This window comes from Bufo gargarizans, chromosome 9 (assembly GCF_014858855.1).
Source record: "Bufo gargarizans isolate SCDJY-AF-19 chromosome 9, ASM1485885v1, whole genome shotgun sequence".
Taxonomy (NCBI): domain Eukaryota; kingdom Metazoa; phylum Chordata; class Amphibia; order Anura; family Bufonidae; genus Bufo; species Bufo gargarizans.
The window spans coordinates 85,765,426-85,780,600 of NC_058088.1; the positions used below are offsets into that span (position 1 = coordinate 85,765,426).

General features: G+C 48.5%; 1 protein-coding gene across 3 annotated transcripts in view; it reads left to right on the forward strand.

Moving 5' to 3' along the window:
• The first annotated feature begins 4,197 nt into the window (after positions 1-4,197).
• The window catches only part of ACSL4 (acyl-CoA synthetase long chain family member 4), a 75,159-nt gene continuing 64,181 nt past the window's right edge, over positions 4,198-15,175 (forward strand). Inside the window, exon 1 of one of the 3 annotated variants that reach the window (XM_044305473.1) lies at positions 4,198-4,318. The gene's annotated coding sequence lies outside the window, so the exon portion shown is untranslated. The remainder of the gene's footprint in view (positions 4,319-15,175) is intronic. The other 2 variants (XM_044305477.1, XM_044305474.1) reach the window with 2 other exon arrangements.

The window sequence follows — 15,175 nt, forward strand, 5'->3', positions numbered from 1 at the left end:
CCAGGCAGCAGGGGGCAGACCCCCCCCCCTGTTTTTAACTCATTGGTGGCCAGTGTGCGCACCCCCCTCCCTCCCTCCCTCTATTGTAATAATAGCATTGGGGCCAGTGTGCGCGCCCCCCCCAACCCCCCCCCCTCCCTCCCTCTATTGTAGTAATAGCATTGGGGCCAGTGTGCCCCCCCCCCCCCCCCCGATCATCGGTGCCAGCGGAGTAGAAGATTCATACTTACCTGGCTGCTGGCTGCTGCGATCTCTGTGTCCGGCCGGGAGCTCCTCCTACTGGTAAGTGACAGGTCTGTGCGGCGCATTGCTGTCACTTACCAGTAGGAGGAGCTCCCGGCCGGACGCAGACATCGCAGCAGCCAGCAGCCAGGTAAGTATGAAAATCTTCTACTCCGCTGCCACCGATGATCGGGGGGGGGGGGGGGGGGGGGGTGCGCACACTGGCCCCAATGCTATTATTACAATAGAGGGAGGGAGGGGGGGGGGGGTTGGGGGGGTGCGCACACTGGCCCCAATGTATTAAAACAATAGAGGGAGGGAGGGGGGGGGGTTGGGGGGGTGCGCACACTGGCCCCAATGTATTAAAACAATAGAGGGAGGGAGGGGGGTGGTTGGGGGTGCGCGCGCACACTGGCCCCAATGTATTAAAACAATAGAGGGAGGGAGGGGGGTGCGCACACTGGCCACCAACGAGTTAACAACAGGGGAGGGGGGGGGCCGCACAATGATATTCAAACTGGGGAGGGGGGGGGTCTGCCCCCTGCTGCCTGGCAGCCCTGATCTCTTACAGGGGGATATGATAGTACAATTAACCCCTTCAGGTGCCGCACCTGATGGGGTTAATTGTACTATCATATCCCCCTGTAAGAGATCGGGTGCTGCCAGGCAGCAGGGGGCAGTCTTGTACACAGTTTGTAGTGTATTCTAACTAGAAGCGTCCCATCACCATGGGAACGCCTCTGTGTTAGAATATACTGTCGGATCTGAGTTTTCACGAAGTGAAAACTCAGCTCTGAAAAAGCTTTTATGCAGACGGATCTTCGGATCCGTCTGTATGAAACTAAAACCTACGGCCACGGATCACGGACACGGATGCCAATCTTGTGTGCATCCGTGTTCTTTCACGGACCCATTGACTTGAATGGGCCCGTGAACCGTTGGCCGTGAAAAAAATAGGACAGGTCATATTTTTTTCACGGCCAGGAAACACGGCTCACGGATGCGGCTGCCAAACGGTGCATTTTCAAAGTCAATGGGTCCGTGAAAAAAAACGGAAAACGGCACAACGGCCACGGATGCACACAACGGTCGTGTGCATGAGGCCTTAAGGGGTTAACCTGGAAATAATATTGATGACCTATCCTCAGGACAGGTCATCAATATCAGATCGGTGGGGTTCGACACCTGGGACCCCCGCTGATCAGCTGTTAGGAGAGGCCAGAAGCTCCGTGAATGCCGCAACCTCTTCCTAGGACATGTGACATCACCGGACATTGGTTACATGGACTAGTTGCAGGTCAGCCCCATTGAAGTGAATGGGGCTGAGCTGCAATAGCAAAGTATAATACCAATAACAATGTACAGCACTGTGCTTGGTGAGCTGCCAAGAACCCGCCACAGGCACCGGAGCTTTAGTGAGCTTCCTGGAACAGATGATTGTCAGGGTTGCCGCAACTCGTACCCCCGTCGATGTGATAATCATGACCTGTCCTGAGAAGAGGTCATCATCGTCATTTCCTGGTGTGGTAATGTGAACAGTGCTGGAAGGCATGTATGTCCCACTCAGGTACCTCAGAGGGGTGAGACAACTAAAATCCAGAAAGTTGCAGTAGTCTCAGCAAAGCATAGTTTGCTGAGAAAGTTTTGTTTATTAATTCTGGGCTGGATTTTAATTGGATTGGAGGGTAGGCTTGGCTATGGAATCTGCCAATCCACACCCTTCCGGCAGGGGTATTCCCTTCTACCTGAGGTGATCGCAGGTGAGGCCTGCTGTAATCAGGCTGGCATAAAGCACATCCCAGTATGCCAGTCTGGGGGAAGTGTGTGTGATCCTGGAGCAGAGGCTCTGTGTGAGTGGTCTCAGCCCGGTTGGCTGAGGGGCCACGAAGCTAGGCGATAGCCTGAACTTTGGGTGACGCGGTGACGCCTGTGAAACAAGGATCACAGGGCCAGAGAGTCGGGAGGACTACCGGGCCACAATCCCCCTAAAGGTATTGAAGTGTCACAGCCTGGAGGTTGCTGGACTGTATGGCTAAGGAAATCCACATTTGTGTTCCATGTGTGAACAGGGCTCTCTAGGTGAGTCAGGGATATGCTTATGTGTTTAGTTAGAGCCTAGCCGGGCAAGGGTTTGTTATTTTGTGTGGATGTCACATGTGATAAGTTGAAGCTGCGACTCCGTAACCTGTGCTTTGCTGAAGTGTCTGAAATAAAGCAGGAGTTTGGACATTATAACCGTGTCTGCGAAGATATCTGTGAGTGTGACCCCTCCCTGAAAAGAGATGATCCCTTACACTGGATAACCCCTTTAAGTAAAAAGGGCTACTGTGGTCCAACCTACATGAAAACAAAACCCTTTTCAGATAAATGTTATGTGTAAGGGATGTCTTATTGGACTGTCTCACAGACAGTCCGTATTGCAAGCCCCATGTGCTAATAGTAGGGGGATGGGATAGCCAGAAAATACTAGAAGCTGCCTCTTCCAGGTTACAGATGGTATTAAGCCAAGTCATGTGTTTTTTCTTTTTGTGACCAGAACAAAGGAGTGTAGGACAAAAGAAGAAAGACATATGGGATGACTTAGGGTTGTAGTAAACACCACGTCACCACCTGGCTGCATGTTGTGCTGAGGCTGTCTATTGTATTTGCTTTCATCAGGAAATTGTAGACTAAACACATTGTACGCTCTACACACGTGTTCATTCTTTACTCACTGCTTACACCTACGGTATCTGGTCAGTGCCAGTAAAGGAAATCACACGTTCAATAATTAGTGTCCTTACACACATGAATTTGGCAGCAGCCCGTCCCTAAACTAGCAGTGGAGAAACAATGTGGAAGAAAGCTGCTGAAGTTTACAGGAACAGAGACAAAATTAGTGAGTAAAGTAAAAATATTGCAAAGTGGCCAACCCCTTTAAGGGTAAATGCACACTGAGATCTGCAGGTGTTCGCAGGGAAATCCGTGCGGTCAATCTGCATCAATTGGTGCGGATTTGCATGCGGATCCTTCGAATCGAGTACGCCTCAGTGACGGCATAGTGCTCCTTCCCTGTGCTGGCATCATCCTCAGGGAACGAACTACGCATGTGCCAGCTGGCATGTGTTAGATTACTAACTCTGACTTTGTAACGCCGGGGAGCAAGGAGGAGATTCGGAGGAGGATGTGGGCGATGCGGGGCTCCTTCACAGTGGACGTGGCTGGGCTCCTGAAACCTTGGTATCAGCCCCAGGTCCCCTGTTCTGCCCGCCCGCTCCTCTTGATTGATGTCTCTGTTCCCTGCATCGCAGACGAAATCCCGCGCCTGCGCCATTTACTTCTATATTCGGCACACGTGCAGTGAGTGAATGATGCGCTCCTGGTGCCGGATTCCTCACTGCGCCTGCGCTGACTACGTCACAGTGAGGAAGTCGGCATCAGGAGAGCGGCCTTCACTCACTGCGCCGAATACAGAAGTGGACGGCGCAGGCGCGGGATTTCGTCAACGATGCGGTGGACCGTGGCATCAATCACGAGGAGCGGGGCGGGCAGAACAGGGGACCTGGACAGTGGACGGAGCCTCATAATGTAAACCCCTCACAGACACTGTGGCCCCAGCTCTGGTCTGCCACCTCATATTACACCCTAGTCATCCACATCCTCCCTATCAGTTTGTCAACCCTTCTTCATTAGAGAGCACTGTGACCGTTTTATAACTGAGGTAGGTTTCTCTCCTCTTGATCCTGTTCCATCTTTGGAACAGACCAGGACGAGCATTGGCTTTTTATGTGGTGACAGCACAGAGATCCAGGCGTCTCCATTAGCTCTGCAGACCACCTCGCTCACTGTGCACGCAGCAGATGAGGAGACACTGCGCCTGCGCGTACTGAATCCCCCTCTGATGGAAAAGGAAAAGGGCGGGTAATGGTTGGGCGGCGCTGATTGGCTGCCCCCTATCGAATCAGATGACGTGACCGGCGGGTTTCCGGAGCTTGAGGTTACTGTCGGTCATTTACCTGAGGAGAAGGCGGCGGCTGTGGAGATACTGAGACCGGGAGAGATAGTAAGAAGTCTCTAGCGGAGCCGTTATCTCCTCCATCACCAGCAGCGTCCTCCGGTAAGTGATGAGCCTGCTCCAGCCCTGCTTCTCCGGCTTGTGGGGACTCCCGGCTGGGATGAGGATGCTCCACGCTGGATAAATGTGCGGCATGCTTGTGTGACTTGGCGCAGGCAGTGTGAATAGGAGGCTATGAGCCGGGCAGTGATGGAGCCAGCTCTGTCCCGGGCTCAATGACGACGTCCTGTCGGGTGTGACGCCCTGATGGGGAGATGGGGCCATTGTCTCTTTGAGGAAGGGTCCCTGGCGATCCGTGCCTGTTGCTATGGGCAACAGAGTGACAGGATCCTTGCAGTCAGCTAGGCTGCTGTATCCTGCCCCTGAAGGTGAGGGCTCCTCACAGGCAATTGCTTAAATATCACTTCCTTACAGAGCCATGACCCCTAAACTTGTCCTTGAATCCTCATCTCTGGGAAGCGGTTCAGCCTCTGCTGAACAGAGATTCATCTCTTATAGAATCTGTCCCATCACCCGCCCCGCACCTCTAGAGATGGGGCGTATGTATATGGCGGTGGTAATAGCATCCGTTTTCTTACATCACTCCCTACAGATTACTAGGTCACCAAGAAGAATTTTATTGTTATTTGTATTTTCAGTGGATCTACTAGATCCATTAATATGGATCTGGTAGATGATCTCCCCTCCATCATCAGATACTTGCCGGTTTATGGCAGCCCGTTCCCTGGTCTCAGAATACAGGCTGCTGTAAGCGGGAGCCATCTACAGTGCGGCATATCTGCCTCCATTCATTCTTTATGAATTCTTTTATTGGTTCACTACTATGACCATGGAGAGTAACGCCGGCCACACACACAGGATAGTAGTCGGCCAGTAGTAGCCAAATCTAGGTTTCACTGCCGATTTTGGCTACTTTCACACTCCGTTTTTTTTCTTCTTCTAATTCTTACTGGTCTGCGCATGCGCAGACTGGAAGGACGGATCTGGCATTCCGGTATTTTGAATGCTGCATCTGGCACTAATACATTCCTATGGAGAAAAATGCCGGATTCCGGCATTCAGGTAAGTGTTCATTTTTTTTGGCCGGAGATAAAACGTAGCATGCTTTTATCTTTTGCCTGATCAGTCAAAAAGACTGAACTGAAGACATCCTGAACAGATTGCTCTCCATTCAGAATGCATAGGGATATGCCTGATGAGTTCTTTTCCGGTATTGAGCCCCTAGGACGGAGCTCTATGCCGAAAAAGAAAAAGGCTAGTGTGAAAGTACTCTAACTGGACTGGTGGTAGCCATGGTAACATGCTGTCACCCGGTGCCCCTATGAGGGGACGTGGTAGTCTGATCACCGTAGGACGCTGTGCAGACACCTCATATTAGACGTCAGCACAGTTTCCGCTATGGAGCAGGTGCACAGGCTTGTGATGTCATTCATCAGCCTCCGTGTCACCACTCCACGCTGGGGAGAAGAGCGGTGACTGGTCACGGAGATGAGTGTGTGCTTTTCTCATATTCTGCATGTGAGCTCTGCTCTTCGTGTAGTGTCAAAGGGGGCTTAATTCCTGGAGGATACGGATCTGCTTCAAGGAGGTTGTCGGACCATTCTTTCAGGATGCCTCCCTAGGTTTGATCAAGGTTCTGAGCCTGGCAGACCCTGACTTTGGCAGGGGCAGCTCCTCTGCAGGTGAGTGGCTGTCCGTGTAATACTAGCCTGCCCGAACTTGAGCTGCTTTATCCTTGCTCGTAGATGGGCTCCCAAAAGGGGGACCCCTTATGGCATCTATATACAAGACAGGCAAGCCACTTTAAAGTAGCTATCTTGTCATTCATGAGATGCAATAAATGTCTCATAGGTTTGGGTCCCTCCTCTGGGACCCGCTGCTGTCTCGTGAATAGAGAGCAGGTCACTTATATCTTATAGCTTATTCTATTCACTGCTTTGGCTCAATTTTTATTTATTTTTTTAAGTTCCTTAGCAGCGAATGGAGAGGAACTCCGCATGTGTGGTGTGTTCTCCGTTCACAGTGGGGCCCATCTTTTGAGATAAGAGCAGGGTCCCCCAGCTCCTATTAGATATTTATGGCATATTCTGTTGATATGCCATACGTGACCAGATGGGAATACCCCTTTAAGGAATTTGTAATATAATAATGGAAATGGAGGAAGATATGCAGCTGGCAAACTCCTCAGATGCGCTTTATCTTGGGTGAAAGCTTATAATAATGCAAGAAATCCTCAACCTGCGCCTTACAGGTATGGCTGACACACTAACGCTGTATTGTGCAGTCGTTTGGGGCACTTAGTTATTGATGCATCCTCTTTGAATGCTGGTTTTTGCCTACCGGAGTATAAAATACGAGCCCTGTGCCTGCCGCACTTACAAGCAGTAGGAAACAGTCAGAATGTGAGTGACTCATTCTGCTCCTGCAGCCGGGTGACTAACGGTGACTACAAATGAATGAGCTGTAACCTCATCCGCTACACATCGCTCATTACTATTTGATGGACTGCAGGTTGTCACCGATATCCCAGATGGTGCTGTTATCAGGTACCTTCCTCCCAGGTAGATTGCAGCTAGTAGGCATCATCTGAAAGGTGATTATAGTGATGGGATGTAACTATTAAATACCTTCTGATGTGCGCACGCGCAGTGATAGCCGTACATCCGTTACACAGCTATATTCTGTCACTTGTTCTTTAAGGCGTCTTTCAGACGAGCATGTCCTGTCAGGAAATCGTGCTCCGTGTGCGAGCGGGATCGGCATCAAATGTCGATCTGTAAAAAACGTAGAAGAGTAAAAATACTCCTCTAACCATTTTTGAGGAGTATTTCTACCCAAGGAGGAGTACAACAGTTACAGTAAAGTTACTAGTGGGGTGACAGGAGGAGGGGGGGGACAGGGGGGGGGGGGGGGCGGCACAGGGGTGGTAGCTAGTGGGGTGCAAGAGGTAGGGGGGACAGGGTTACTAGTGGGGTGACAGGAGGAGGGGGGAGGCAGAGTTACTAGTGGGGTGACAGGGAGGAGGAGGGGAGCAGGGTTACTAGTGGGGTGAAGGAGGGGGGAGGGAGACAGGGGAGGGGGGGACAGGGTACAGTTAGTAGTGGGGTGACAGGAGGAGGAGGACGGGGTGGGTGGAGGAGAGGGGGCAGGGTTACTAGTGGGGTGACAGAGGGGGGGGGGACAGGGTTACTAGTGGGGTGACAGGAGGAGGGGGGGACAGGGTTACTAGTGGGGTGACAGGAGGAGAGGGGGAGCAGAGTTACTAGTGGGGTGACAGGAGGAGGGCAGACCAGGGAACTGGCAGACTGGACGGAACCATGACTGGGGGAGGGGGGAATCACTTACTTGAAGACTGACAGGCCGGGTTCCTTAGCTCTCCAGCCGCCCTGTCATGTTTGCCAGGGTCTTTGGTCAGCACGCCCTGCTCTCGTTACTACAGCCACCCCCGGGAGCCAGCCCCTCCTCCTTCCAGCTTTTGCCGGCTTCCCCTGCCTGACCGGTGCTGTCAGCATCTGTATGTCTGTTCCGTGGCTCTTAAAAAAATAAATAGAACATGTCCTATTCTGGTCTGTTTTGTGGACTAGAACAGGCATTTCTAAAAAAAGGGAGATGACGTGCGGATTCAGAGAATGTGGAACACACACGGCTGGTATCCGTGTTTTGCAGACCGCAAAACTAATACGGTTGTGTGCATGAGGCCTTATAATGACAACGTCATGTGTGTAATTTTGTAGATGCAAAGTCATACAGACACGCACAGCATTATAACGCCTGTAGTGTCCAGAAATCACATGGTGCACAATTACCCCACAGGACACACTCGTCTGACAGAGGCCTAAGTCTAGTTTCTCATCTGCAGCAGAGTGTCCAGGAGAGAACAGCTGGCTGGAGTTTTCCGTAGCTGCCGGCCGTCTGACCTCTTTCACTATAATGGGCTCCGGCCGATTCTTGTATTCTATGACGGAACAGCAGTACGTGTGAAACTAGCCTAGGGGTACTTTCACACTTGCGTTTTTCTTTTCCGGCATAGAGTTACGTCACAGGGGCTCTATACCGGAAAAGAACTGATCAGTTTTATCCCCATGCATTCTGAATGGAGAGCAATCCGTTCAGCTTGCATCAGGATGTCTTCAGTTCAGTCGTTTTGACTGATCAGGCAAAAGAGAAAACCGCAGCATGCTACGGTTTTATCTCCGGCGAAAAAAACTGAAGACTTGCCTGAATGCCGGATCCGGGATTTTTTCCCATAGGAATGTATTAGTGCCGGATCTGGCATTCAGAATACCGGAATGCCGTATCCGTCCTTCCGTTCTGCGCATACTGAAAAAAAGGTGAAAAAAAATAAATGCCGGATCACACCGGAAAGGCGGATCTGGCATTTCAATGCATTTTTAAGACTGATCAGGATCCTGATCAGTCTTACTAATGCCATCAGTTGGCATACATTTTGCCTGATCCAGCAGGCAGTTCCGGCAAGCAGTTCCGTCGCCGGATCTCTCTGCCGCAAGTGTGTAAGTACCCTAAGGGCTCTTTCACACTTGCAATGTCCGGATCCGTTGTGTACTCAATTTGCTGGAATTACACGCCTGATCCGGAAAAACGCAAGTGAACTGAAAGCATTTGAAGACGGATCCGTCTTCAAAATGCGTTCAGTGTTACTATGGCAGCCAGGACGCTATTAAAGTCCTGGTTGCCATAGTAGTAGTGGGGAGCGGGGGAGCAGTATACTTACCGTCTGTGCGGCTCCCGGGGCGCTCCAGAAAGACGTCAGAGCGCCCCATGCGCATGGATGACGTGCCATGCGATCATGTCATCCATGCGCGTGGGGCGCCCTGACGTCACTCTGAAGCGCCCCGGGAGCCGCATGGACGGTAAGTATACTGCTCCCCCGCTCCCCACTACACTTTACCTTGGCAAACAGGACTTTAGCGTCCTGGCAGCCATGGTAACCATTCAGAAAAAGCTAAACGTCGGATCCGGCAATGCGCCGAAACAACGTTTAGCTTAAGGCCGGATCCGGATTCAATGGGCATTAATTCCGGATCCGGCGTAACGACAAGTGTTCAGGATTTTTGGCCGGAGCAAAAAGCGCAGCATGCTGCAGTATTTTCTCCGGCCAAAAAACGTTCCGGTCCTGAAGGGATTTCTCTCCATTCAGAATGCATTAGGATAAAACTGATCAGGATTCTTCCGGCATAGAGCCCCGACAACGGAATTAGGCAGTCTAAAATTATAATACCTGAATGTCTGGCAGGCGTGGAAAAAAATGTTACAAAGTAAGAATGCTTTTAGAAATGGAAGTGTTATTAGCTTCTACCTATTCACAAAATGCAAAGTGAACTAACTAATTAGAAATCTAAATCCAGGCAGTGCTTGGTGTGACCGGCCTTTGTCTACAAAACATCAGTTCTTTTAGGTACACTTGTACAGTTTTTGAAGGAACTCTGCACAGAGGTTCTTCCAAACATCTTGGGGGACTAATCACAGGTCTTCTGTGGATGTAGGCTTGCTCAGATCCTTTTCTCTCTCCATGTAATCGCAGATAGAATTGATGATGAGAAGATCAGGGCTTTGTGGGAGGCCATGCCAGCTTTTTGAGCACTCTGAAGATAGTTCTTTATGACACTGGATGCATATTTGGGGTCGTTCTTGCTGAAGAATAAACCTGAAGCCAATTAGATGTCTCCCTGGCGGTATTGCATGGTGGATAAGTATCTCACATACCCACACTGATCAGCTACTTATCTCCTTTCCTGTGGGCTATCCATGGGAAAACTGCCTATCCCTAAATATGACTCCATATGACAATGTCCTCTAGCAGATGCTCTAGCCAAGATGGCAAGCATTGAGTTTACCCTGTGCCTATAGTCATATCAATAGAAATGGTACCATGTAAAGATTCCCACAAGCTTTTTATTTTATTTATTTTTTAGCCTGGTTGCAGTCAGTTCTTCTCAACAAGAATATTAAAGCCATGCTGTCATTTTCTCACAAGCCTGTAGAGGGCAGAATTTCATTACACAGCCTGAAGGAGCTAACCTCTTATAGCACGCTGTGTATAGAAAATGCATTGATGCCAATTATATTTGGCAATTAAACCAGATGACTTGTACTGCAGATGGAAATGTTATTCATTACGTTAGTCCTATATAATGTATAAGTAGAAGGGGGTCAATTATAATCTGTATGTCCACCTCGAATAAATACTAGGGAATTCACAGGACTGCAGTTTCTTAGTATACACATCTACTATGAGCCGGCTGCTCCTTCCCAATGCAGACAGCACTGATTGCTATAAATGTGAATCTTCTCCTCCTCCATCAGTGGCGGATCGCTGAGGGGTTAATTGCGGCGGATTGCAGCGCTTTGTCATAGAGGTCCGGTGCTGGGTATGTGATTCTGCCGTGGGGCTCCGATTGGTTACCATGGCAGCCAGGACCCTACTGAAGCCCTGGCTGCCATGGTGATCTCCCTGCTGCTGTGTGTACTATGCACAGAGCAGCAGGGAGAGTGTGAAGTCCTATTCACCCTAATAAAGCTCTATTACCCTGGTTTCACACCTAGGCGTTTCTCAAACGCGCGTTTCTATGCGAGTCTTTGTCGCACGTTTTTATGCGCGTTTTTTTTAATAGTGAACGCGCGTTTGACGCGCGTTTGGGTGATTGACAGCAGTGTTGTCCAAAGAGTCTATGGCCCAAACGCGCGTCAAACGCGCCAAAAAAAGCTCCTGTACTTGTTTGAGCGTCGGGCGTTTTACAGCGCGATCGTACGCGCTGTAAAACGCCCAGGTGAGAACCATTCCCATAGGGAATCATTGGTTTCTCTGTGTTGAGCGTTTTACAGCGCGTAGGAACGCGCTGTAAAACGCTCAGGTCTGAACTTAGGGTAAGGGTGAATAGGACAAGGGATCAAAATATCCCAGGTTCTAGCCCCTAAGACTATTTTCACACTAGCATTTTTGCTGGATCTGGCATTGACTTGCATTGGGGGTAATGCCGGATCCGTTTTTCTGTTTTTCTCAGGACGGAAAGCCCCTATGACGAAACTCAATCCCGGAAAACTTTAACGCTAGTGTGAAAGTACCCTAAGGGGGGAAATAGTTGGGCAGGCAGGGAGATATAACTTATTCAACTATGTTCTGCTACATAACGATTTTTCTGATGACAGAAACCCTTTAATGATGTGCAACGTCCTTGGAGCAGCGGCGCATGCGCAAAGATTGTCAGGGCTGGCCAAGATGTCCGATCCTGTTAAGGGAGCGTCTTCAGGGACAGCCCCTCACAGGTGTTGAACTCTGCTTGATGAGACTAAGGGTGCTTTCACACTTGTGGCGGAGTGATCTGGCAAGTTTCGTCACATGCAAACGGACAGCATTTGTAGACTGTTCCAGATGCGGATCCGTCTGTCTGTTTGTCATATGGACAAACTGATCTGTTTCTATATTTTTATTTTATTTTTTTCGAGGTCTGCGCATGGACGGATCCGGCATTTTTTTCTCCATAGAAATGTATTGGTGCCTGATCCGTCATTCAAAATACTGCAGTGCCAAACCGCCCCTCCGGTCTTACGTCAAGTATTTTTGGCCGGAGATAATACCGCAGCATGCTACGGTATTATCTCTGTCCTGATCAGTCAAAATGACTGAACTGAAGACATCCTGAACGGATTACTCAGTTCTTTTCCGGTATTGAGCCCCTAGGATGGAACTCTATGCTGGAAAAGAAAACCGCTAGTGTGAAAGTAGCCTAATCTAATCTCTTATCTCTAATCCAGCTAAATCTATATGTACCAGTTGAGCACATGAATGCCTCTTGCTGTACATGATGGACACAGCTGGATCCTTACAAGTTCCTGGAGATCTGGTGGTGTCTTCCCGTCACCTCCTCTGTCACTTAGTACAGTGTACAAGCCGCTGATCAGCGATGCTGTGGATGTGTAGTTATTCTTGCTGGAAGAATCCAAAATGAGTAATTAGATTGGAAAATCTTTTTCACCGGTTTCCCTCCAGCATCCGGAGGATATTTACAGAATGCATCACTGAACACGTTTGCAGCATTTTCACTCCCAGCCTGTTCCCAGGAATGCTAATCAGATGTTATAATTGCATCATTTTCCATTCAAACCTCTGGCTGTAAGGAAGATTTTTCTACGTACACTTTTCCATTAGACCGCGGCGTGAACACTTCCTGTAACGGCCATTGTTTTGTACAAAGAAGCCGTTCTGCTGGTGGAAGGTGTATAAAAACCAGTCTATAAAACTAAGAAATGCACATTAATATGTAAATCATGTGTAAGAATACAGCCAGTAGGTACGTGGTTACCAGTTATGGAGGAACGTCTCCTAGTGCGCCTGTGATTTACAGATGCTGAAGATTTAGTTCCCGAGACTTTTAATTACGTAGAGGAAGACAAGAGACCCAACTGTCGCGTGTAGATCAGTCAGCTGGCCTTTTTCATTTTCATGACTATTTGTTGTGCGTGTGTATGTGCCTAAAAAAATAATAATAATTATTTAGTTGAGGTGTGAACGATTTTGCTCACTACTGGACCGCCCGGACATTGGCAAAAGGTTCCCCAAAGTGGTGGTCCTAGAATGACCGCCCATTTGTGCTTTTCTGCTCCTATAAAGGGTACGAATGGCCAGTTCGATTAAAATGAAAAATCGCTTTCTTAGGGCGACCTCTTAAAAAAGGAGTCTTTCACTTCTGACCCCATTGTACATTGCCCCAACATATATGTATCTCCGTAATGAAATGGTTTAAAAAAATGCCAGCAGCAGTTAATGTGTCTGAATATACTTTCCCTGACAAAAAAAATAATAGTGCACCCAGGAGAAAATGTTGGCGTACTGTAAAACTCAGCATGCAGTTATGCATCAGGCAGACAATAAATGATTGCAGGTGTGGTCTGGTATGCTTCCCCCTATAAAAAGGCTAAAAAATTTGCTGTCTTGGTGCCCATTTTGAGTCCTGCCATTGACGGCCAGTTATCGGCACCTTTGTGTGTAGTGGTGTCATGCACGAGTAACCTGGACTGGAACTGTATTTCTAGTGTTGAATCCAGGTTCTGTTTGGCATCTGGCGATGGTCTGGTTTGAGCATGGAGGCCTGGTGATGAGCACTAATCCTGTCTTTGCTGTGGAGTGACACACTGCCCCGACTGCTGGTGTGATGATCTGAGGAGCCATCGTATAGTAGTGATACGAGGGACACTAACAGCTCAGCGATATGTGCAGGACATCCGGCAGCCACATGTTACCCTCATGGCAGGGCTTCCAACTAGTATTTTTCAGCAGGATAAGGCTACATGCACACGAACGTTGTTTGTTTCTGTGTCCGTTCAGCTTTTTTTGTGGATAGTATGCGGATCCATTCATTTCAATTTTTTTTTTTTTTTTTTTGCAGACCGCAAAACACATACGGTCGTGTCCATGTAGCCTGATGCTCGTCCACACATTGCAAGGGTTCCCAGGAAAGTCTCTTCCAGATTGTAACACTTTCCTGGCCTGCATGGTTGCTGAATTTATAGCCAATCAAGCATTTATGGGACAAGCTGGGACGTCAACTACAGAAACCTACAAGTATGTAGGATCTACAGGCCCTGCAGCAACATGTATGGGCAAATGTCCAGCAGGATACCATATGGAACCTGTATGCCTCCATGCCCCACCATGCAGCCTAGGAAACTGGTCAGGACTACATCCTTTTTATATGGGCAGTGTGAGCTCCGCACCTCACTTAGGTGACATACTGATCAATAGGACCTACCAGATCTGTTACTAGAAGAAGGTAGATGGTGAACCATCATTCAGAATAGCCAAAACCCAATAGATGCCCTCAAAAATAAGATTTTTATTTTAGCATGTAATTTATAGAAATATATAGGATCTGTAATAATATGCTAATAGTCTAATGACCCACTTTAAGGCAGGAATTTGGATATTCTGTCAATTACTGATGTGTTTGGGTCGGACTCCTGTCACCCCTGCAGAAGTAGTAGTGGTAATGGGAAAGTACAGGGGCACGAAGAGCTGAAAAGACGCTGTCACTGATCACATTGATGGCATATCCAAGCGATGTGTCATCTGTCTTCATTTGGGAAAGCCCTTTACTCCAGGCTATAGATATCGATGACCTATCCTCAGACTAGGTCTGATGACCCTGAACCTAACTTTACAACCTAAAAATAATATATACATTAAATTTCTATAGTCTCCATTGGCTGCAGTATAACGTGGCAGGAGTAGTTGAAGCCGGATTGTGACATTATTCTCAGCCTTTTTTAGGGCATGTACAGAGACAAACTGTATGTTTGTCCTTTTTGTCACGGTGACCGCTGCGTAGCTGATTGTTGTGTGAGACAAGTTGGCTAAGGGCTCATGCTCAGTGAAAATCTGTTGTTCTCAGAACCATTGCAGCCTATGGGGCTATTCACACGGCAGTTTTTGTGAACAGTGGCCGTCAGAAAATGAGGACGTCCTGTTTTGTCTGTTTTCATGGCCAGATAGACCCCATTGAAATCAATGGGACACTTTGTAACAGCTGTTAGACAGGATTGCACCTGTCTAACAGGCATTAAAATGGGTACACTATGTTAAAAAAAAAAAAAAAACGGGTTAAAAAAAATAGTCATGGCACTGGAAATGTCAGGTCCTGTTGCCTCCAGTGTGGTAAGTGCTCCTGGGACAATCTGTGGTGAGGTGAGTATTTTACCATTTTTATTTTATTTATTTATTTTTTAAATGATCTGTCGGTGCTACCTGAGGCATGATGATATGTACCGGGACACTATGTGAGGGCCATTGGATGTCCAGGGGGCACCATTATGGGCTTTATGATTACTGGGGGCACTGCGGGAGTTGTGTTTAACAAAAAAACAAAAAAAAATTGTGTCAATTTT